Consider the following 25,153-nt stretch of genomic DNA (forward strand, 5'->3'; position numbering starts at 1 on the left):
AAAAAAACATGTCACCTTACCCTAAAGATTAAATTTAGAAATTATTGCGTGCATTTGTTATTGCGATTTTGTCATAGACTTAAATACGACTTTAATTTTACCATTATATTCGTATAAAATGTTTCAAAATGCGAGTTTAAATTATTGCGTTATAACTCTGTCGAATTTTTCGCAATAATAAAAACCTCGTAAAAATTTCTGAATTTACAGTAAGGAAAACATGAAAAACAATCAACATAACGAACGAAAGCAACGACTTTTATTTTGTATTTTAAGGTCAATATAAAATATGTAGTCCGCAAAAGCATATCTTCATTTAAAGGCCAACACTTTCTTCGCGTTTTCTAGTTTGTTTGTTTTAGAAATGCAAAATAAATGGTAAAAACGGTTAAGGATAATCAGAAAATACCATATTTTTTCTGTTTATTTGAACTATAACAATACATATTTCGAATTAGTTTTACTGAGGATGTGGTCATATCTCTTGAATCGGAATGATGATTTTATGGAAAACAACCCGAGTTCTGATTAATTAGTCTGGGTGTATCGAGCCGAATACACTTTAGCAGGAAAGAGTGGGATCTTAGTATCAAAAGAAGTGGTTAATCTATAAAGAATAGTGTGTCCCTATTGAGAGCAAAAGGTAATTTTGAAGCTTTTACCGACATTCATAAACAAACCTTCAAAGTTAAAGCATTTAAAAGGCTGCTTATCAACTTCCTGACTTTTTGAAGAGATGTTTCAATGTAGACGAATAAAACCGGAATGTGAAAATTAGGATGGTGCTCAAAAAGGCTTTAATGATATGTAAAATTGAGAAAAGGAAATGGGGAATGTGTCAAAGCGACAAAAACCCGACCATAGAGCAGACAACAGCCGAATGACACCAATGGGTCTTCAATGTAGCGAGAAACTTCCGTACCCGGAGGCGTCCTTCAGCTGGCCCCTTAAAAAATATTTATACTAGTTCGGTGATAATGGACGTCATACTAAACTCCGAATTATACACAAGAAACTAAAATTAAAAATCATACAAGACTAACAAAGGCCAGAGGCTCCTGACTTGGGACAGGCGCAAATTGCGGCGGGGTTTTAACATGTTTATGGTTCTCAACTCTCCCCCTATACATCTAGCCAATCTTGAAAAGTAAACGCATAACAATACACACATTAAAATTCAGTTAAGAGAAGTCCGAGTCCGATGTCAGAAGAACAAAAGAAAATAAACCAAAATATCGGGCACATGTTTTATGATAAGTCTTTGTTTAGGAAAAGGTACGACGTTCCCTCAAATAACTAAGCAAGTCTTGGTGGTTGTAGATGATCCTATAACCATTATTTTAATAGAAGATATATATACATGTATATATATGGATACGCCTGCCAACATTTTCCTCATTAATCTCTCAAATGTAGCACCAATATCGCAGACTTTATTTATCCATAGCTTAATCACTTTATAAATACAAAGGGGTGAAATATGCCGAAAGTCTTTCGAGACTTTAAACATGCTTTTAATAAGTTTGTGCATAGCATAGCAAGCGAGTTTCCTTAGTTATTGTTTGCTTCCTTGATTTGTATCTTCTTAATGAATTTATGAGAAAACATTGGTAACCTGCAGAAAAACAATTGCAACACAGCGATGCCTAAATAAAGTTGTTCTACTCTAAATTTTTACAGCCTAATTTATAAATGATGCGTGTGGTTCTCTATTGAACTCCGTAACTGCCTTATGGTATTTCCCTCTTTATCATGATGTGGTTTTTCTTTAAATTAGTAATAGGAGTTTTTTCTCTATTATGATGAGGTTTATCATTATTATGATAAGCTTTTTTCTCTCTTAAGATGAGCTTTTTCTCTATTATGATAAGGTTTTTCTCTATTATGATGAGGTTTTTCTCTATTATGATGAGCTTTTTCTCTATTATGATGAGCCTTTTCTCTATTATGATCAGCTTTTTCTATATTATGAGTAGGTCTTATTCTATTATGATGAGGTTTTTCTTTATTTTGATGAGGGTTTTCTTTATTATGATGAGGTTTTCTTTATTATGATGAGTTTTTTTCTCTCTCATGATGAGGTTTTTCTTTATTTTGATGCAGTCAATACCCAAACAGTTCCGATGTTGTTGCACTCCCCAATACTATATATTCCCCTACCTGCTACCGATATGGCACAATAATGCCAACAGGTGAACAAGATGAAAGAATTCTTGAACATGTTGTATAAGGTCGAAGCGTATGAGAAAGAAAAGGTCGATTTGCAATGATTTTTTTTTTTTTTTTTTTTTTTTAAGTTTAACGGAAATTAAACTGCGGAGTCTTGGTGATATAACTCTCGTAGATATACACAGGTAGCAATAGTTCTGTAAAAAAACAACATGATTTCATAAATTTTCTATGATAAAACATTGTTTTATTACCTTTAACTAGATTAACTAGATTATCAGTATGATTAATAATTGTTTACCCTTGTCTGTGCTTGTGTGTGTCCGTCCGAAAGAAAATATTTTCGTCACATTTTTCTAAGCAACCACAAATCATAGCCACTTGAAACCTGTTATGCTGGTGGTCCCATATGGTCGGATGTGTCTCCGAGTTCACGCAAAGATTGCCCTGTCAGTTCTGACGTAGAGATTTTTGTAAATTTTGGGGTAGGTTCACCACTGTTTGTAAAATTCATCATAGAAATGTTATTTGACACTGACAGAATTTCTTGAGGGACCACCATAGGAATATAATTACTGTTCACGAGTTTTAAGAGATTTCCCATGTCCGAAATCTTGAAGTCACAATCCAAAATCGATTCCAATTCATTTTTTGTTGACATGGTATTTAGAACTACCATCAATACCATCAGTTTTCACGGGGTTTCATGTTTCCATACTTGATGCATTTCATTCTCATTGTCATCATATGCGCTAGAAAGGTAACTCCTAGATTTTCCAATTCATGTTTTGAAAGCATGTTGACAATATTTGGTGTGATTTTTTTTCTTTCCCAAACATTTTCCACACATGGAGCAAGCCAACTTTCAAAAGAATTTTCAATATTTCTAATTCTGCCATTTTTATGTCTCATTTATGGGCATTATGTTTTCTGGTCTGCGTCTGCCCCGTTCGTCCGTCAGTCCCGTTTCAGGTTAAAGTTTTGGTTAAGTTTTTGGTCGAGGTATTTTTTGATGAAGTTGAAGTCCGATCAACTTGAAACTTGGTAAACATGTTCCCTATGATATGAGCTTTCTACTTTTAATGCTAAATTAGAGATTCTATCCCATTTTTACGGTCCACTGAACATAGAAAATGATAGTGCGGATGGGGCATCCCTGTACTTGTGACACATTCTTGTTCTTTTTTTTTTTGTTTTATCTTAATTCGTTTAATTGTCATGAATTCCTTCTAACAGCTTATTATAATAAGGAAATGTTCCTAAAAAAGAAATCATAATAGAGAAAGATCTTATCATAAAGAAAAACCTCATCATGATAGAGAAAAACCTTATCATAATAGAGAAAAACATCATCATAATAAAGAAAACCCTAATCAAAATAAAGAAACATCTCATCATAATAGAGAAAATTTTAAACCTTATCACAATAGAGAAAAAGCTCAGCATAATAACGAAAAACCTCATCATTATAAAGAAAACCGTCATCATGATAAAGAAAAGCCTCATCATGATAATGAAAGAAGTACCATCAGGCAGGTACGAATTTCTATTGTTCTCCGCTTATGAAATCGTACCAAACTATAACCTAGTAATGCTTTAATTCCAATTAATGTCTAGAGTAGTGTTGTAAAGTTTTTTCTCAATGGTAATGCTGAATATAACATATTTTTAATACTCGATTCGGGAATGTACCGGAAAAAAGAACTTTTCGGCGAAATCGATTTTTAATTTGATTATTGTTGATGAAGGTAACCAAAGGGGGACTACACTAAAATTCATGACGACATTTAACGTAAAATGGTAGTTTTACAAAATCAGCACACGACGAGTTCTTTGTTCTGTCTTCAGGACTTAAGACAGAAACTGATGATCAGAAATAACTGAAACTGCTATGAAGACAGCAAGTGCAGTTTAACACAAACAAACGGCGTTTTTCACAGGTATTGTAAATACGTGTTTAAGTTATTAATGGAAAAAATATTATGTTCAAAAATGCATTACCCACACAAGGCCTACATTGAATATCGAATGCATGTAGACAAAACATGATTTAAACTACATGTAAACATTAAGTTTTATCATTGGGACCGTAACTGTGTTGAGTGTACGTGTGAATTACACCGACACAACATCTAGTTTAGGTCAATGTGAATACGAGTTAAGACTTTTAAATCACATACTGGAACATTCGTCCATATAAAATATTATCATGACGAAAAATGATAGCAATCTTACATTTTATTGATCACGTGATTTTCAAGATCCCTGCCTTTATTTTCCCCGACATATTTAAAAGATCACGAATATACACCCATCACGTTAGATGAATAACGACTTACTATTTAAGATGACAGAAACCAATCCAAGACGTACAGTAGACGTAGTAGTTGGCGTACCCGCGTTAACATGCACTCCAAAAGCATTGTATCATGGGGAGTGTTATGCCGATTAACGTCCGAGGGCTGTAACCTAGGTGTTGGGTGATTGACCTTCATTTCACTGCCTCACGGCTTTGGTCCTGATAACGCTTCCTGTCATCTTCCTGTCATCGAGGTTAGCGGTTGCCAAGCTGACCAAACTGGCCCTAAAAGCAGCCGTTGTGTAGAAATAACATCAAATTAGTCAACATATCAAACCAAAACAACTCGAAAAACCAAGATGGCGACCACCACTCGTTCCTGACCGATGGCAAAATTATTCAAACGCTCACCAAACGCCTTTGGGCACCGAGCCGACCGTGCGAGGGCTGTATAGCCAGTCAAGGTCGTTAAAAACTTCCATTTGTTTGACCGTCACGTATCTCATACTTACGATTTGAGTTATCTTTCTTGGTTTTGATTATGACAATTATTTGCCAAAACCCTATGCAGATGAACTCTCCATTTACTATTGTTCTGTCATCTTTATACTGTATCTACCTTTATATTAGGCCAATTAAAATTAATTGATAGATTTTTATCCCCGCCCGCCCCTCTGAAATCGTCCCGCCCCGAATTTTTTTATTTTATAAAATTTACGATTTCCGGATTTCGTTCATTCCCGTTACCGGTAACCGTTAAAATTTCGTTTCATCCTCAAAGCTTCCTGTTTCAAAAATTTCGGTTTTGTACCTCAAGTAAATCTAACAAAAAGGATTAAGTCGACCTTTCCGCTGCTCTAGACTATGATGACAACATCATCTTCCGAGAGTAAAGATTGATAACGAGAATGACGTGAAATATTGGTGTTAAGAGAAACACGCGGTTTCCAAGACTGCAAATCGCGGTATGTCACAAATTTATGTGATTAGAAAACTGAGGACTTTTTTATTTATGCAATGACTTTGTCTCAGGAAATTTAAACTGTAAATGATACCCAAAGCGCAAGATTCGTGGAAACCATTGATACAGAAAACATGACTGGATTATAGATATTGAAATACAAGCACGAACTTGTCAGATTTATGACCGTTTATTGAAATTAAAAAGTCGACTAACATATGCATTTTATTTATGCAAGCCCTTTGATTTTACCCATGGCTGTTGACAAACAGCAAATGTCCCAATACACCCCAAAAGAGTCATTAAACAACAACTTTTTATTATAATTATTAAGTTCATGTTTTACATGATAATTATATTTTCATCTTGCATATAAAGTACCAACCCTATTATTTTCAACACTCTCTGAGTTTTCATTTTATTCTGTACTCATAATAATTGTGTTGCATACCAATGCATTTGCTTCATTTTATGGGAATACAAGCCATTGTTTAGAAACCCAAATACATTTGGTGTAGGTAGTCAAACTGAAGAGAGTATTTCTCACACGTTTTTGTTGTTAAGTTTTTAAAGCCGCAATTAGATATATTTATTTAAGGATTTGAAAAATTACGTAAGATTCCTCATACTTGTGTATATAAAAAAGAAGATGTGGTATGATTGCCAATGAGACAACTATCCACAAAAGACCAAAATGACACAGACATTAACAACTATAGGTCACTGTACGGCCTTAACAATACATGATATAAGCTTATTATTACACTTACATATATGAAGAACTCGTCACAAAACATGCAAAAGGGTTTCATATGAAATAAAATTTAAAAAATAAAATCCTTCCACCCGCCCCATTTTTTTCAAAAATTTGGATGAAAATCTATTAATTAATTTTAGTTGGCCTTAAGTTTGTTGCAGGAAAAATATGGTATCAAGTCCGTTAGCGTTTAATGCATTGTTGCATCCTACACCCTAGGTCCGTTCGCACCCTACACATTCGCGCCTAATTTTTATTCATTATATGTATATACAAATCAAGTTGTATGTTTTCAATACTTGAAGCTCCATATTTCACTAACCAAAATATGATTTAAGATTTATTCAACACAAAAAAAAAACCGTCAGAATGTCACTTTATTTTGAAACGATGAAAACATCTATGTATAGCAATACACTAGCAAGATAGATTTATTTAACAAAAAATACCGTACTTTATTTTGAAAACTTATTGACGCTAAAGGGCTACTCACAAAAATCATAGAAAAATAAAACCGTTCACAACTTTTTTGGATATGTAAGTGGATTGAGAAGAAAACTCCAATGTTCTACACTAGATATTGTAGAACGGTATATACTGATTAACATCATCAAATGTTTGGTCAAATTAACACGAGACGACGAAAAGAAATCTGACACCGTGTTTGAAAAAGATATGACAATGGCTGCGGTCATTGATGGTATCATGGCATCAAGACGATGTGGGAGCCAGACCCAGCGAAGTAATATCCCTGTCGACTATGCAAAAGTGTATTTTCGACATGCAGTTTTTCTCCCATGCTTAGACTCCATGATTCAGCAGTGCAATATTCGGTTTGATGAACACGCTCTTTCCTTCATAAAGGCATCGGCTTTGATTCCAAGCAACATTCATCAAACATCAGATTATATTATCCAAAGACTCTTTTAGACAGGTGTTTTGACTCTGGAACGAGTTATTACGAGACAAGACCGACCAACCGTCAACAATAACGTCTACCGTAACAGACACAAGATATTGAATACCAGTTTAATTTTGTGTCCGGTTGGATACACATATAAATCAAAGCATTTTCAGACAATGCTTATTACAAAAATTAAAATAAACAAAAAAGATAATACTTGAAGCAACCTTCAATGATAAACGCGGGATAACTCGAATATGTCGTGTATCTTGTGTGTTGTGCTATAAATTGAATACGTGGTAAGTGAATTATTGTATCATACATTTATGGACTCAATCTTGTGCATGCAAAAACAAAACTGTGTGCTTGTTTTATTTCGTTCACAATTTACAAATTTACAAGATGGAACCTGTGGTGGCTGAGTCAGTAAAAAAGTAGGTTTATAGTACAGTTCAGTTAGTACAGTTCAGCTATTTATTCTTAGAATGGAGTTTCAAGGAAACTTCACATAGTTATACCCAACCATGAAAATCTACATGAAATAACATTTGTGATATCAAACATCCTGAAGAGGAGATACTTAATGTGACTTAATATGTATATCAGTGACAATTTTAAAACATGGACTTTCAGGAATTCATTCGGTGAGTATAATATGTGATGGGGTTGGAGAAAGAGATTCCACCAACACACATATAACGCTTTTGAGAGATGTGGCTTTAATAATTGGGGCAAAAGCCAAACAAATATTTCATGTATGAATAAAAATAAGGAGCATATACTGTTACGTTTGCAACAAAAGTGAATCTCTAGGAACCACAGCTAAACAACACCAATACTTCAAAAAACTTGAACCAATCAAGCCAATCAATAGAATCCTATATAATTGTAAAAGGGTCTTAAAAAGCACAGTCGTGGTGTTATATACCTGTATTTTACAACAAATGGGGATTCGTCAATGCATGGACAAATAATGGATCGTGTACTAGAATGGATAAACGTGTAAAGGAATTGGAATGCGCCAATCACATAACAAAGTGTTCAATATCCAACCTTAGAAATCTAGTTGTAGAAATTCCCTCATACAAGTGATGCAAGAGAACAAGAATTCGCATAGTAAATGCAGTGAACTGTGCCATCAGAAAAAGGTCAAAAGAAACTAATAGAGTTAAACAATAAATACAACCTTATAACACGACACAAGAAACACCACTTCACACATATTTCCAGACCATAACCAATACAATCCGGACTTTTGTTACACTTCATCAAAGGATTCACAAATTAAACAAAACGATGATGATAAGAGTGAAATGGAACTTGATGATATATTTCAACAACAGTCAGAGTTTTGGGATGCAGGAATATTATTGCAAGCCACAGACTATTCAAGAAGCTATTGAGACCTAAACTCCTCAGATCTCCAATCGGGTATGAGACAGAACCTTTCCTACTGTTAAACAATAGTGCCAAAAACAATAGTGCCAAAAAAAGCAAGCAGTCTATTTGAAATTTTACTACAAATTTAGCCGAATGCTTGATGCACATCAGAATCAAATTTGATGGTAGGAAAAATGCTTAACCATTGCAATAGGTGTGCATGGCATACCCGGTTCTACACAGGTGCGTTAAGATTTAATCTAAGGCCATGGACATTGGTGTCTGAGTATCAATGTCGGTAAAGAATTAAGTTTTTTAAGTACTAGTTAAATAACATTTTGACAAAATAAAGTTTATTTCTGTTTACTCATTGTATCATGTTAGATGTCTAGTAAGTGCAAAAGTTCTACTCTTTAATCTTAGAATGGCTTTCGAAGAAACTTCAGGAAAGAATAGCCAAGCATGAAAAATGTCCATGAAGTGCATGAAGTAAAATTTATAATATCTAGCATCATGAAGGGAAATAGAATTACTCAATATTGATATCAGTGACTTCACTTTTTAACATTACCTTTCAGGAATTCCATCATTCAATAGAACGTGTGACGAGAGCAGGAGTAAGAGATCCCCCAAACACAGCTATAACGCTTTAAGAAATGTTGCTGTAATAATAAAGGCAGCAATTGCCTGTATGAATAAGGAGCATATACTGTTACATTTACAACAAAAAGGGATCTCTATGAACCAAAGCTAACCAACGTCAATTCTTTAAAAAATGGAACCAATTTAACCAATCAATTGAATCAGACATTATTGTGGAGGTGGTTTTTTTTAAATAAACAGTCATAGTGGTAGATCCATGTATTTTATAGCAGAGGGGGATTCGTCAGTGTATAGCCAAATCCTGGATCGTGTACCAGTATGGTTCAAAGATGTAAAGGAATTGGAATGTACAAATCACATAACAAAGTATAACAGATCTAACCTTGGGAATCTAGTTGCAGAAAACATCTCTTACAAGGGAAAGGCACGTTGTGCAACAGAACAAGAATTTTGATAGTTATTGCAGTGAGTTGTGTTACCAAGAAAGAGGTCAGATGAAACTAATAGAGCTTTAGGAATAAAACAAAAAGATATAACACATTATAGGAAACACATATTCACATATATATGGAGACAATAAGCAATGCAATCCAGACTTTTGTAACGCTTAATCAAAGGATTCACAAATTGACCAAAATGATGATGATGAGAGTGAAATGGAATCTGATGACATATATTATCAAGTCAAGAGTTTTTGGCGTATAGAAACAACATAAGTGCACGCCCAAGATTATTCTAGAAGCTATTACAAACTGAACCTCTCAGACCTAATATCAGTTATCAGACAGAATCTTTCCCTACTGTTAAACAAAAAGCATGGAATTTGTACAACAAAAGCTGAGTGTTGGATGCACATTAGTCAAAACTTTATGGTGAAAAAATGCTAAATCATTGTAATAGTGGTATATGGCATACACGGTGTTATGCAGGTGCATTATGCTATACAGTAATTGGTAACTAAATGTTAGTGCTCAAACCACTCAAAAGATCCGGTTTTATATTTTGATAAGTTGTACCAACAGAGAGAGCAGATTATTACTAATAATAACACGATCAAAGATTAAAAGAAACTAAAGAAAGAAGATGGGAAAAAAGTGCCATCTCGAGAAGAGCTAACTAAAATGAAAGCCAAATTTCAGAAGAAAAATGTATAATTAATAACATCATAAATAATTAAATATTGAGACGGATGCAAGTCTGAAGTCTAACATTGAAAGATGAACATAGAAAGACTTGTTTACAGCTTCAAATTTTACCATTATTTTAAAAGAAAAAAAGTCTTCAAGTAGCACCTCTTGTCCAACAGCTGGTATATAGCCCTTTAAACGAAATTAATCGACTAGAATTGGCCTTCGTGAGGAAGGTGTTACCATCCAAGAATAAATTTACAAAAAAAAAGAAAAGAAAATATTGAGTTTCACTTAGAGAAATAAAGAATCTTGTACATGACAAAAATTTAACCCTTACTCAAGCATTTACTTCCTTGAAAATGTTTTGTTATGTTTTGAAAAAGTATCTGTGTGAACAAATAGTTTACTAAAACTTAAAACTAATCACAACTATTACTACCAGTGTCAGGCGTTACTCCATATATGTTACTTTCCACAGATTGATTTTGATACCCTTAATCCGTATGAAATAATCATCCAGAGAATAGACAAGAATACTTCAATATGAGAAAAGAAGGTACCCAAATTTACAGCTAGTTATGATCTTGCTATATTGTCAGAACCTGCATCAGCTTGCCATAAGAAATATAAGACAACTCTCCATCAAAGTGACAATGTATTTTAAGTTAGCAATTGTATGTCAAAGATCGGCCTCAAACATGAAGCCTTGGCTCTCACCGAACATCAAACTATAAAACTATATATCACAGTATAAAACAATTCAATCAGAAAACCAACGGTCCATTGTATACACCTTTCACAAGGACCATCTCATATAACTGATAAGAAAATTGCAGTCATAGTAATGATGTCCTTTTAAAGTTAAAACAAGTTTAGAAATTTAGATATTGGTTAAAATGAATATAAATATGGACAATTCAAGTACACTATCTGGGGTGCGCTTGACTAGCAACTCAGCACGAGGTGTTTTGGAATTTAAAGGTTCTTTCGGACTTTTAATTACATTAAATACCTCACCTTCTTAAATTTAGATATCAGGCCATTCGGTGCATAGTTCAACCGGAAACCAGCCAGAATAAAGAACCATGACAACGCGACAACCTCTCCCACTGCCACATACACAAAACCTGTTAGGACTTTGCCTTTCACTTCTGGTGCAAATCAATTTAGGTTATCTAGGTCTAGCAGGGTATCACATACCGTAATTAGGCCTGCTGAAAAACCAGTGTATCCTGTTTCTTGCACGACAAGTATGAAGGAGACTCTACCAACTGGCTTTAAGTTTTGCCTACCCTCCCATGCCCAACATGCCTCCTTATCCTCAGACTTTTGGTCCTCATTCGGTCCAGTCAGTTTTGGTCTTGTCAGGGGTTTGTTTGGCGGTAGACCGTCTTCTAAAGCATCCTCTTTTGAGGATGCGATGAGGAGTCGTACCACCTCTATCCATAAGGTTCAAGCAACTGTTAACGCCAAGTTCATTGACTTGATCGATCTTATGGAGTCTAGGAGTGTGTCTCAAGACCATCCAAGACCTCCTAGACATTTGGTTGAAGATGATTTTGTTTCTATGGCAGTCGGAAACCCGTTTGAAAAAGAAAAAAAGAATCGAAGCTCTTCGTTAAAGAAGGCGATAAATGCTTACTGTAATGTTTACTATAGTAACACAAATTTTAAAAGTTAATAGAAACAAACAAAATTACAATTTTCTTCTCAATTACGAAGTGTTTTATTTTAAAAACACCACTGCATAAGTTTTCAATTTATTTAGTACATAGTTAAGCAGAACAATTAGATATCAAGTCGACGACATGGGTATCTTTCAATTGGATGTAGAAAATGCATAACCTCCGATTTTTTTTTTTTTTAATTTACCACGGACGGAAAACATATCAATCTATTAGTTCAGTAATTTTTGTGTCTGTCCTTCCATTATGTGACTGAAGAAAAAATTCAAAAAAATTGGTAACAATTGTATCGAAAAGAGAAAATCGAGTGCACCTTTTTATGTTAGGACGTGTTTGAGTTGAATATTTTGTTTTGATATCGTACAAAGCAAGAATATTTCATACATCTTCTGGCTTCAGATTCTATCATTTTTATATATCAAAGCTACAGGTTGACTTTATAACATAAAAAAATCACAGTTCTGAAAGATGAAATATATGGGTCAAGTGAAATACCTATCTAATGAATCACAAAAACAGAGTAGGTGTGTTCGAATAGCTATTTTTTTTTACTGAAAGTACTTGACAACAGTCTTTCAAGTTGGATGATGAAAATGCATATCTTCGAAAAATTATAATTTTTTGTGTGTGAAAACAAGGGTTTATAGTCTTCAACCACTAAAAAAATCTAGTCTGCCTTTCCACGAAATATTTAATTAGAATTGTTTTAAATGTTTATGGATTTTCGAAAATTCCACCTGACAACCGATCAGACAATAGTTTTTAGTTGAATCAATGCAGACAAGATCATTAACTAATGCTCATTAGCTAGTAGATACATTTGTCTTTTAAAATACAACTGACATATAAGGATCGTAATTGTGCAATGTGGATAAATTGATCGGTTTCCGAGAGCAAAATTGGCAGCGTCATCCCTACAATGGCTTCCATTTCTACGATTGTGAAAATGAACTGGCGTAATGGGGAGATAATTTTGACGAAGTAGAATCCTGACTGTATGGCTCCTAGAAGTAAAGAAGGTATTTTTCTTGAAGATCAATGAACCTCTGTGTCAGACAATTTTTGACGTCTACCACATGAGTGAAATTGCTTCAAAATTATCTTACAGATCGTTGGCAACAAATCAAACTTCAGGGAGTACTCACTCACCAGTAGAACTGACATCCAGAAAGGGGTAAAAGATCCGTGGATCGATATTATTTAATATTTTTATATATGATATTCTATTTTATTGAACATGGCACCCTGTATAATTATGCTGATGATAATACTCTGTCCTATGCTGACAACAATTTTGGAAAATTATTATCTACACATGGTTGGTGTAGAATAAATTGCGTGCGTTGTGATATAAATCATAGCAGAAACAAAAAGTAGAGTCTAACCACTTGTTAAAAGTCAAGTTTTGTAAAAAAGTTTGAGAACATACAACAAAATGAAGATGTGGAATGAATGCCAATCAGACATCTCTCCACTAGAAGTCAAATGACACAGAAACAAACAAGTTACGGTCATCAAAAGATAAGTTTTCATTATTCAAATTAATATAGTAGTGAAATACTTGTATATATTATAAGTATACTATTATAAGTCATAAATAATTGTAAATATGGATTAATTATATGTCTCGGTAGCGTGACCATTTTGAGCTGTGCATTGACACTAGCCATTTTGCCGCCATATTGGAATTACTGTAATCAAGAACTTGATATTGTGTATCATCAAAACTAAGACCTTACAAGGGAAACCGTTTCTTTCATGGATATCAAGGATATCAAGGATTTCAGTGTAAATAAAGTATAATAGTGTTTTTAACATCATCAAAACTAAGACCTGACAAGGGAAACCGTTTCTTTCATGGATATCAAGGATTTCAGCTTAAATAAAGTGGTTCCGGATAGTGTCCGGAGAAAGTTTCATGTTATAGCCAGGAGCGGAAGTACTGCCGCTACAGAAGATTATACAAAGGCCTCTCAAATACATTAGAAGAAATAAAGGAATAGACCCTATAATATAAGTCGGGTTTGGCACCTGTGAAATTACAAGCAAAGGGAAGTATATCTATTCAAGAGACTTCCCCCTATCAAAATAAAGAATACACATTGTAAGTATTCTGTCTTTTAAATCTCTGTAACCTGTCAATGTGTATTCTTTATTTTGGTACAGAGATTTAAAAGACAGAATACTTACAGATTTAAATACACCCCATAATTTTTCTAGAATGTCAGTATTACACTCTCTCTACTTTTAATAAGGTGCGTGTGAAGGGAATGATAAAAGCAACTACAAAACAACAAGACAAAAACAGACAAATACTCTCTAGTAGTAAACGAATACAGTGGCACAAGAAAAGTATAACAAAATACTCCTTACAAGAAAAAAAGAGACACTTTCCATCAGATTTCATCGATAGATCAAAAGGATACAGATATGTTGCAAAAGCAACAAATATAGATAAAGAACTGTGTTACCAGGTCGATTAACATAATAGTGAATCATGTTAAAAATTACTTTAACATTACTTAACATAAAATACGCCAAGGTTTAAATTTTCCAAGATCAAATTGTATCAAGCAAACACTAAAACAAGAATAAGTTGAAGGATCCGAAGAATTATAAACTGCTGTCTGACGGTATTCACACAAACGGAGCACATGCCAAATTATGGGTATATAAAAGGGCGGAGTTCGCAATAAAGGTGTCTGTAAAACCTGCTTTAATGAGAGGTTTTACTGAAATATAGAATTCAGTCGAACATTTTAAAAGGTAAATATAAATAACACAGAACCCAAATAATCAAATTTAAAATTTAATTTGGATTTTATTAGATAAATACTTACAATCATAAATTCTGAATGTAACCCCAATTGCGTCATAGGTGAGATGCAATATCCCCGACTAAAAATAAATTACTCTCACTGGTCCGGACATGTACCCCTGTTTACCCATATTCTCCATTTCAACTTCCATCTGCGACATAGATCACACGTGTAAATTATTATATTATTGTTTAGTTGTTTGAATGCTTTTTGCATAGCTTAATTGCTTTTCATATATTGTGTATATTATTGAAAATTTATTCCCCCATTCAGTATTAATTTCTAAACAAAATTATTTGTGTTTTTGACTTAAGTAAATTTATTATGGACTTTAATTTGAATAGTCCTTGCGTATATATTCCTGGTTCGGACTATCTCCGGGATGGGTTACTACCTTTAAGTCTCCCAATCTACCAGTACATTGACGGAGTTTCGACAACGGTGTCTGGTAATGCTACATATCCGACCAAAACTTTATTAAGGAGGTGAGATTGCACAGTGAAGCTCTGTTCAGTGTATGATATCGCGAGGCTAAGGAATGTAGATACTCTAGATCAAAATGATCATTTTTTATTAATAGTAATTGAATTTACAAACATAATTTCATCTAAGGAAGCCTTATACATATTTTTTGCTATAAAAGAAAGGTGAATAATAAATTTAAGGACGTCTTGTTTTATCTTAAATTCGCAGTTATAAGGAAACATAGTATCACAAGCTCAAAATCATCCTTAAAGACAAGTCAGGATGATGAAGAAGCATGGACATGTGCAAAATGTACAGAAATCTTTCAGGAGCCCGATGCACAACTTATGGAATGCCAAAAGTGCAAGGATCATTTCTGCAGAGATTGCCTACAGGAAAAAAAAACTTCAGTACACTATGTTATGTAAAACAGACTCTGTGATTTTGTGGGACATACAGGATAATAATGGAGCAGCATGCAGTCACAGACATTGAAATTGAAAGAAGATGCAAACAAATAACGGAGTGTACTCCCTAGAAAAGACGGTTGAGAATAAATGTGACAAGGAAAGAGTTTATGAGATGATAAGAGGGAAACAAACATAAGTAAAAAGGATATGGTAAAGATTATTGTAAGACAATAACAATCAAAACCAAGGAGTAAACAAAGACTTACAAAACCAAAGGACATTCACATCAAAAGTTATAAATAATAAATAAGAAACAACACGAACTCCACTAAAAACCAGGAGTGAAGTTAGGTGCACCGTATACTAAATATAAAAGAGGAAGTCGGCAAATTAGAGGCATCAGGGTTAACCATAGAAGAAGCTGAAATAAGGGAAAAGTGAAAGCCATAATTAAGGAGGAAATAAGCCACAAAGGCCAGAAAACACTACCAACCCGAAAAGTAGAAAGCAGACAGTACCAAATGTTATCAAAGAAAATCAAGAGAAAATTTTTTGATTGTCTTTGGGATTCCAAAAATGGATGAAGAGAAAGAGATAAATTTGAAAAGGAAAACTAAAAGAGCTGTCAAAAGATTGCAAGATCCAACTAGAAAGTCGATGAACGATAAAAAGACAAGTGTTGAATCAAATATTACTTTTTTTTGAAAACAAAACATTATATAAAATTCAATCCAAAGAATGTAAAAGTTGAGGAAAAAGAGAAAAACCTGGGGGATCATGCCAGAACTGAAGAGAGGTATCGGGTAACTATCATTTCGAAGTAAGGGGCCCACCCTGGGCAAAAAAGTTTGTCTCTAAGGAAGCTAGACTCCTTAAACAAAATAAAGGATAAGAGAATTAATGTAAATAATTTTAATTGTAAAAAGGTTTTTGGAAGTGTAAATGTAGATAATTTTACAGTTTTACCAAAATTAAGCTGTATATACAAGAATGCAGATGAGTTATTTAATATGCTGCCTCAATTGATTGTGAGAACAAGAGATGATGAACCAAAAACAATTGGTATTACAGAGGTTTAACCTAAAAATAATAGGTACTAACCAGGAATTTCAGAATTGTATCCGATTATATAATGTTTGGTAAAAGTATAAACAACTACAAAGGCAGAGGTCTTACATTGTATATAGACAAACAATTGGACTCGTCACAGGTCCAAATGGATTTTTAATTTTAAAAAAAACTTATTTATTAAGACCAACTATTATTAGGTGCAATACATACATCACCACCAAACAGAATTCTTGATTACATTAACCAACTGAATTCTCTACCTACTGCAGTATGTAGAAAAGACTATTCAAATATCCTTATAATAGCAGACTATCCTTATAATTACAGAATTAACTTTCCAGAAATAAATTTGGACAGTTAAAATATACCTGGTCTCGATCACCAAGACGCATTATGATTATAACGTCTGAACTTTTGTACTTTTGGATTTCGTCCCTAGATGGCGTTTTAGGATTTGTGTATGACCTTCACACAAATTACCGGAAGTTAAATACAGCTGTTCAGAGAAACATTGATGTACCGTACGGGGTAGTGCCCATACTTACCGGTAGACCTCTAGTTTTTGTGCCATACACAAACCTTTGTCTTGTTCAAAGCACACATGCAATGGGGAAAAGTATTATGATGTTCGTAAAGGAGGGGAGACTGGTCCTAGTAACGAATGTGCAAGCGCTTTTTCTGATGTGTCATTTTTTTGGACAGGAGAATGAGAGTGCATATCTTTGTAGAGAATGTAAAAGGTATAACTAAACGAGTTTCTATTGAAATCAACTACTATAAAGTGAAAGTACGCATATTGTTTTAATTATCAGTGTTGTAAAAAGTGACTGAGATATTAGAGACATATAAATAGACATACTACTACACAAGTGCCTATAAATAGCAACACATGGCATACATGTACAAATCTATGAGACAGAGAGTGTGGATTAATCAGTACAGAGATTAATTCAATTACATAAATTAAATTATAGATTGCCTAACAATGTAATTTTATCACATGATATAGTATTGTTTGAGTTTTCAGCAACACAGGGAGGAAATACAGCACCTGGAGGCAGACAATTTTAATTCGAATACCTACATTTTTTTCCTATGTGAAGGGGAAATCCAAAATGTTCAGTCTCTGACAGAAATATGACATAGGAATTTTTTTTACATTGCGAGATCCCAGACGTTTGATTTGTAAAATTCAAGCGTCTGGGTAACCGAGACTAAAATTCACATGGTGATACATGTAGTACGTGACGGTAAGTAACGAGTATGTTTTAGAAAATCTATAAGAAAATTATTTGTTTAAACACATCACAAAACCAAATAGATTGAGGAGTTCTTGCACACCGCATACCCTCGATCTAATTTTTGACAAAAGAAGAACAAAATATCTCAAAAAAAGATCTTAAACTACCAGAGTTCACTAGAAGAAAGCTACCACAATACCATGAAAGTAAGCAAAAATAGTTAAATTGTTCAGTCGGTAGTAACAAGGAGGTTATATTAGAAGGAGAATGAACACTCTGCTTGATACAAATTTAGCATCCCCAGGAAAGCAGTTCGATCAGAGAAAAATGATAAAAATATAAAGAAGCCGACATGTTTATCACCCACTTGACATGGCCCTCTGATGTACCGGGCTGTTACCGCGAGCAGTTCGGGCTAATAGATAAATCGCATTTGTCACGTGGTTGTTATCAGTGAGTGGGTCGTTAAAGGGGCACTAGCTACGAGATAAATAAAAATCTAAAGTTTATTTTTTTTCTGTTCAATCAATAATGAAAGTGAAATAGTGAAATAACAATTCGCTTTTTGCAGCCAAAAAGGTTCAATTTTGTCAATTTACGCTAAGAAACATCGATAATTAGTAATTCACTTGCAAGTGAATGAGTCGACCTCTTTAAAACCGTATTCATGTGAACTTCAATTTAACCCCTAGCTAGAGTTTGACAACGCATGCATTGTACGTGTACTGGTTATTTAAAGAAAAAGAATGTCAACATTGAAAGTGGAACTACGGTAAATCATTTGATTACTACTTCGATGCACATAAAATCATTCTTATACCATTAAAAACAATGAGAAACACCTATTTTTAATCTATAAAATAAAATCAAACAGACCTATAAAAATCCAATTTCACGTGTTGGTTTAATCTATTCATATCTTTATTTATGTTTACATCGCTGATATGGTCATCTGAGGTCAAATCGATAGGTAATTAAATGGCATCTGGACTAAAATACACACGAAACGAACCTATATATTATCTATCCCATGCTCTGTAAACTGTTTATTTTAGACTTTTGATAGTTTAGATAAATGTTTTACATTGTTATATTAAATCAAATATGAGAATTTGAGTCAAATCGGTGATCATGAATTTGACAGCTAGTGCCCCTTTAAAGTTCAGGTGTATTTTTGGTAACAATGCAGTGTATAGGTGTTTATGATATGGAAAAAGATTGGACGCGCGATTTCAAAATCAATCGTCTGTCTACCGTGAAAAAAGATAAAGAAATGACAAAGTTATGAGGGTTTAAAAGGAAAGTTAGAGTGCGATTTATATTCAACACCACATTGCTTTAAACAAAGATTTTCGCTTCACCTGGTTATAATCATAAAAAATATACGAATATGCTAAGTACTTTAGTTACGGTGACCGGTAACGACCGGAAGGAATATTTACAATTGAAACATAGAGAAATTTATCGGGAACAACGTAAAAGTGCTTTCTGTTGATATTAACATTGACGAGACAGATATTTGTTTCATTTTTATTGGTTAGAAGTTAACTTTTAACATAAAATTTTAATTTCTAATTACTTAATAAAAAATATCACAAAAAAATCTTATTTTAATATGTCAATAATTATATTGCCGGTCAGTTTATGACACCTCGGGTGTTTCCGTTCTTACTCGGGTATGTAATTAGGACAAAATCTCCCTCTGTGACAGAGTCGATCTCGAGTAATAAACACCCACTTACAGAAAAGTCGGTAACATTTTATTTGTAATGATCGTCTTTCGTCCTCTCTCCTTCTAATATAACCTCCTTGGTAGTAACCACTGGTCAGGAGCTATTCCATATAAAGAGTCTTTGATTAGACAAAAAAGGAATTAGGGAGATGCACATGGAACCAGAAGATACAAAATTAGCTTCTTATCCCATAGATAAAACGTAGGATAACAGTACGAAGGCAAAGATATTAGTTGAACATTTTTCAAGCGTCTTTACTAAAGAAACAGACGGGCAAGTACCATTATCAAACCAGGTACCAGTAATGAATGAAATATCAAAACAGAGAATAAAGGAGGATGTAGTGCTGAAAAATAGATTGATCACCAGGTATGGACACACTTCACCCTAGATTACTAAAAGTGGTAGCGGAGTCAATAGCAAAACCTTTATGCATTATCTTCAATCAGTCACTAGAAAGGTATTAGGTCCTTACTGACTGGAAGAATGCATTTTGTTATTAATGTATTATTGTCATTTTGTTTATTTTCTTTGGTTACATCTTCTGACATCAGACTCGGACTTCTCTTGGACTGAATTTTAATGTGCGTATTGTTATGCGTTTACTTTTCTACATTGGCTAGAGGTATAGGGGAGGGTTGAGATCTCACAAACATGTTTAACCCCGCCGCATTTTTGCGCCTGTCCCAATTCAGGAGCCTCTTGCCTTTGTTAGTCTTGTATTATTTTAATTTTAGTTTCATGTGTACAATTTGGAAATTAGTATGGCGTTCATTATCACTGAACTAGTATATATTTATTAGGGGCCAGCTGAAGGACGCCTCCGGGTGCGGAAATTTCTCGCTACATTGAAGACCTGTTGGTGACCTTCTGCTGTTTTTTTTTTTTTTTTTTTTTTTTCTATGGTCGGGTTGTTGTCTCTTTGGCACATTCCCCATTTCCATTCTCAATTTTATTGATAAGAGCAATATTTACAAAGGGCTATTAATCATAAGCCAAAAGTCATAGACCCGAAAGTTTGACCAAGTTGTGTGTATAAAGTTGCCGAGTGGTCTAAGTAGTTACTACTGAAATCACTAGCAGCCTTTCAACACTGATGTGAGTTCGAACCATGCTCGTGCGGGTGCACTCTACTCACATCACAATTGACTAGGATTGTCAGTTTTCCTATCGAAGGTCGATGACTTTCTCCGTTCACTCCGGCTTCCTCCACTAATAAAAAGTTGCAGCCACGACAAGCCCAAAAGTGGTGCTTAAATGTGGCGTTATTTTTTTTATTTTTTTTTTATATAATAAAATCTATAAACAAACAATACGGATAAATAGCAGGGAAGTCAACTGAACTACAATTATTAGAAGTGATCGATAAGTGGCACTAGATCAAAGTGTAGACTTAAACAGACTTATAAAAGATCGATTGCCAATATAAAAAGAAAGTGGTATTGAGGAGCATAAAGTAAAATGGATCACAATCTGTTTGGAGGACAGACAACTATGAGTTATGATAAAAGGTGAAGAATCAGAATGAGGAAATGTTGCATCAGGGATACCCCAAGGATCAGTATTGGACCCGCTGTTATTTGTTCTGTACATTAACGATCTTCTTGATCAAGTGGATTATAATGCCTACATGTATCGATTTACTGATGACACCAAGATCTTCAGATTAATAAGGAATCGGAAACACAGAAAAATTGACTCCGAATTCACTTTTGAAAATCACAAAGCTTAGAAGTAAATAAGGCCAACTCAACATTCGCAGTTATCAGAAGAACTTTTAGATACTTCGGTACTGTAACATTCGTACCATTGAAAAAACAACTCAGAACTCATTTGAACTATGCTAATATTGATCTGACGCAGATTTTGAAACAAAATTATGAGTCTGATGTAGATGAACCACAGGGATCATGTCCTGGAAATCAACTATAAGTAACTATAGGTAAGTTATCTATTGATTTGACGACTAAATTTTAAATGAATTTATACTTTTAATTTTGTAACATGTATGGTAAATTTTCCTTTGATATTCAAGTCAGCTAAATTCGGTTATTTTTAGAGGAGTGAGTTAACTAAATGACTTTTTAGTGTTTGCACTCTGCAATCCCGCCGTCTCATTTTGTTGGAATATCAAGGAATGGGAGGACTTTCAACCATTGCTCATTCTGGTTTCCGCCTCCTTCGAGAAGTAAATTTTCAATGGATTCCTGTTTTTATCGTGTCGAATTAATATAATTTTAATAAAAATATATGTCACTAGATGTTAAGTTATTTTCTCCGTTTTATAGAGATTTATCTCCGTGTTTCGATCATGCTTCAAATACTTGTCCCTGGACCTTAATCTCAATCAACAAACATTCAAATCAATTAATAAATCTTTTTACAGTTGTTGTGAACGGAAAAAAGTACTAATGACTATCATATATTGATATTAGAAAATGTTTCCGTCTCAACGTTGAAACTCTTCTAAAATTAAACGTCATTTTCGGGTTTGAAAACCGTTAAACGTCGAATAAAATCTGCATCTACTGCGCCCGCTAACATATTAAACCCTGTCACAATCTGTTTGTGACTGTTTAAAATCAGGAGCTTTTAATTTCCGATTTTAAAAAAAATGAATGAGATGTATGGTTATTCTTAGACTTCTCTCGTCAAAAGGTAAATGCATGATATAGTGGCTGTACATTTTACTGTGCGGGATGTATAAGTACACGGCCACCTCAGGTCGGACTGGTTACTCAAATATTATACCTCGTGTAAGGCTCGTATCCCGCTTTTTGTACATTAAAGAATCATTGCAACTACTTTGTCGGTCTGCACATTTGGTCTGTCGCAAGTAAACTTTTGTGGTTTTTTTTTCTCTTTACAAGAAAATGAAAGCAATATTCATACATTGTATGATGCATTTTCTAGATTTATCTTTTTCTTCAACGTTCATTGCCATATAAAATTGAACACCAACGATGTAGCAGTACCTAAGCACACGCAGACATATAAGACCAAAAGGGAAATACAAATAATGATAGCCAAATTGATCTCAGATCAAGTGGTCTATTTGAGTTCATCTAAGTTGTAATCCGTAGCCAGTAAACACTGAGGTTGTCAGTTCGAACTTCGCCCATGCGGGTGCACTCGACTCTAATCTAAAGGAGTATGTACCTTTGTGATGATTCAATGCTAATTATATGGATATAGAACATCCACAGCCTTTCCCCTTGTACTCCGATATTAGGCTAGCGATGATTTCGAATTCCTTAAGAAGAAAAGTCTATGCATTTAGATATTTGGTATAACAGATAGAAAAAAAAAACAATTCAAGTACAGAATAAGAATAAGAATATTTTATTTGCATTGAAAGGGCCCTTCTAGGGTTCGACCGACTTGCGTGACACAGCATGATTTTTTGTGGAATTAAAGATCGTTTAGGACTTTTTGTAAACAATAAATGCTTGAATATCATAGAAAAAACAAGTGAGTAATCTACGTTTAAAATTTAATAGCAAAAATCTCTTTTAAAGTGTAGATTTTCTACTATAATATTGGTTTTATTTGCCACAAAATCCACTTTTGCTGTTAAATGCTATGAAAAAATAACTAATAATGTTATGCACGAAGTTTCCCTTTGGTATGTACCAAATGGCTCATCTCTATTATTCATTAGTTTTGCTGTTTTGATACTATTGCAGTTTGAAAATTTCGTAATTCACATGGCTACAGAAGGGGTCATAAACCTTAATTGACAATGATTATCAGTTTTTCTATCGAATGTAGGTGGTTTTCTCTGGGCACTCCCATGGCTTCTTCCGCCAATAAAAACTGATTTTGTTTTAAAAAAATAAATAAACATCTAACTAAGAGAAACCACTTATATTATTAGGATAAAATAAGTTGAAATGACAATTCCATGGTGTGAAGTTTGTATACACGTATAGTCAATCTTGTATGACAAAACGTGATCATATTTTTCTCTGTAAACTTTTTGACCCATAACTTTTGAGAACAAAAAAAGTGATTCAGCGTCTTGTTGATCATGCCTTTCGAACATTTTTTTACTGTTTTCAAATTCCCATAAATATAATATGGGCCAAAATGACAAAACAAAGGTGGTTTAAAAAATGATAACAACACGTAATAATTACATTAGATGTATGTTTCATTATAGTGTTTTGTTCTAATTGGCTAATTGCACATCACGTGTTATTCCGTAAGCAGTTGCATTGCTCAATACAACTTTTTATTCATGATAACACGTGCTCCAACAATAAAGTGCACATGTGAATTAAATAATAAAATATATAAAATTCGTGTTTTCATAATCATAGCTAAAAAATGTAATTATAAGTATTGAATGCTTCTTTTTGTAACTTTATAGGGTTGTAAAAGCGTTGACCGTGCGTACATTTTTAGAATTCATACAAAATGTACTTCGGTCAACGCTTTTACACCCCAATAAATTTACAAAAAGAAGCATTCAATTCTTAAATAAATTGCATGCGTTCGAAGCACTTTTCTGGAATAACTTTCATGTGAGAAGATTTATTTTGTATCTAATAGATTTAAAAGTACTTATACCTTCTTCAAAGAATTACATCAAAAATTCAGTGATTGCTTATTAAAAGATCTGTTTTGTTGTTGCTGTTTTTGTCAATGTATCTCAAACTGTACATTTTCAGAGTTTTTTTTTCAAATTTTACTCCAGAATAACCACGAATGATGAATGCCAAGAGATAACAAAAGCTCGCATGGATCTTTTGGTTCAGACGAGTTGAAAACTTACACATCCCAAACCACACTCAAACTAGCGAACAATTAGATGAATCAAGCTAGCGAACTCAAAAAGAAAACGTTCCAACATGACCAAGCCTAAAAACCGAAGGCTTGCAATAACACCAAATATACTACTAGATAACATTTTTGTTCGCTTTGGGAATTCCGTATATCGTCAGATTATCGGAATTCCAATGGGGACTAACTGTGCACCACTTATTGCAGACCTGTTTTTGTATTGCTATGAGTTACAATTTATGACAAAAATAAGCAAAGCCCCATCGAAACAACATCTGATAAACAAATTTAATAATACTTTTAGATATTTGGATGATATTTTGGCTCTCAATAATGACGACTTCAGTATGTATATTAAAGAAATTTATCCTGCTGAACTTACTTTAAATAAAGCTAATACTAACAATGACCACTGTCCTTTCCTCGATCTTGATATCTATATCACTAACGGAAAGCTGAATACTAAAATTTATGATAAAAGAGATGATTTTTCATTTCTTATTGTTAATTATCCATTATTAGATGGTGACGTTCCCTTGTCACCATCTTACGGTGTTTATATATCTCAACTTGTACGATTCGCTCGTGTATGTAACAATGTTTTAGATTTTAACGAGAGAAATTTATGTATTACTGAAAAATTATTACACCAGGGTTTTCGATATCACAAACTAGTCAAAACATTTACTAAATTTTATCAACGGTATAAGGACATCATTCGTAAATATAGCTCAACATGCA

Source organism: Mytilus galloprovincialis, chromosome 2 (assembly GCF_965363235.1).
Source record: "Mytilus galloprovincialis chromosome 2, xbMytGall1.hap1.1, whole genome shotgun sequence".
NCBI lineage: Eukaryota > Metazoa > Mollusca > Bivalvia > Mytilida > Mytilidae > Mytilus > Mytilus galloprovincialis.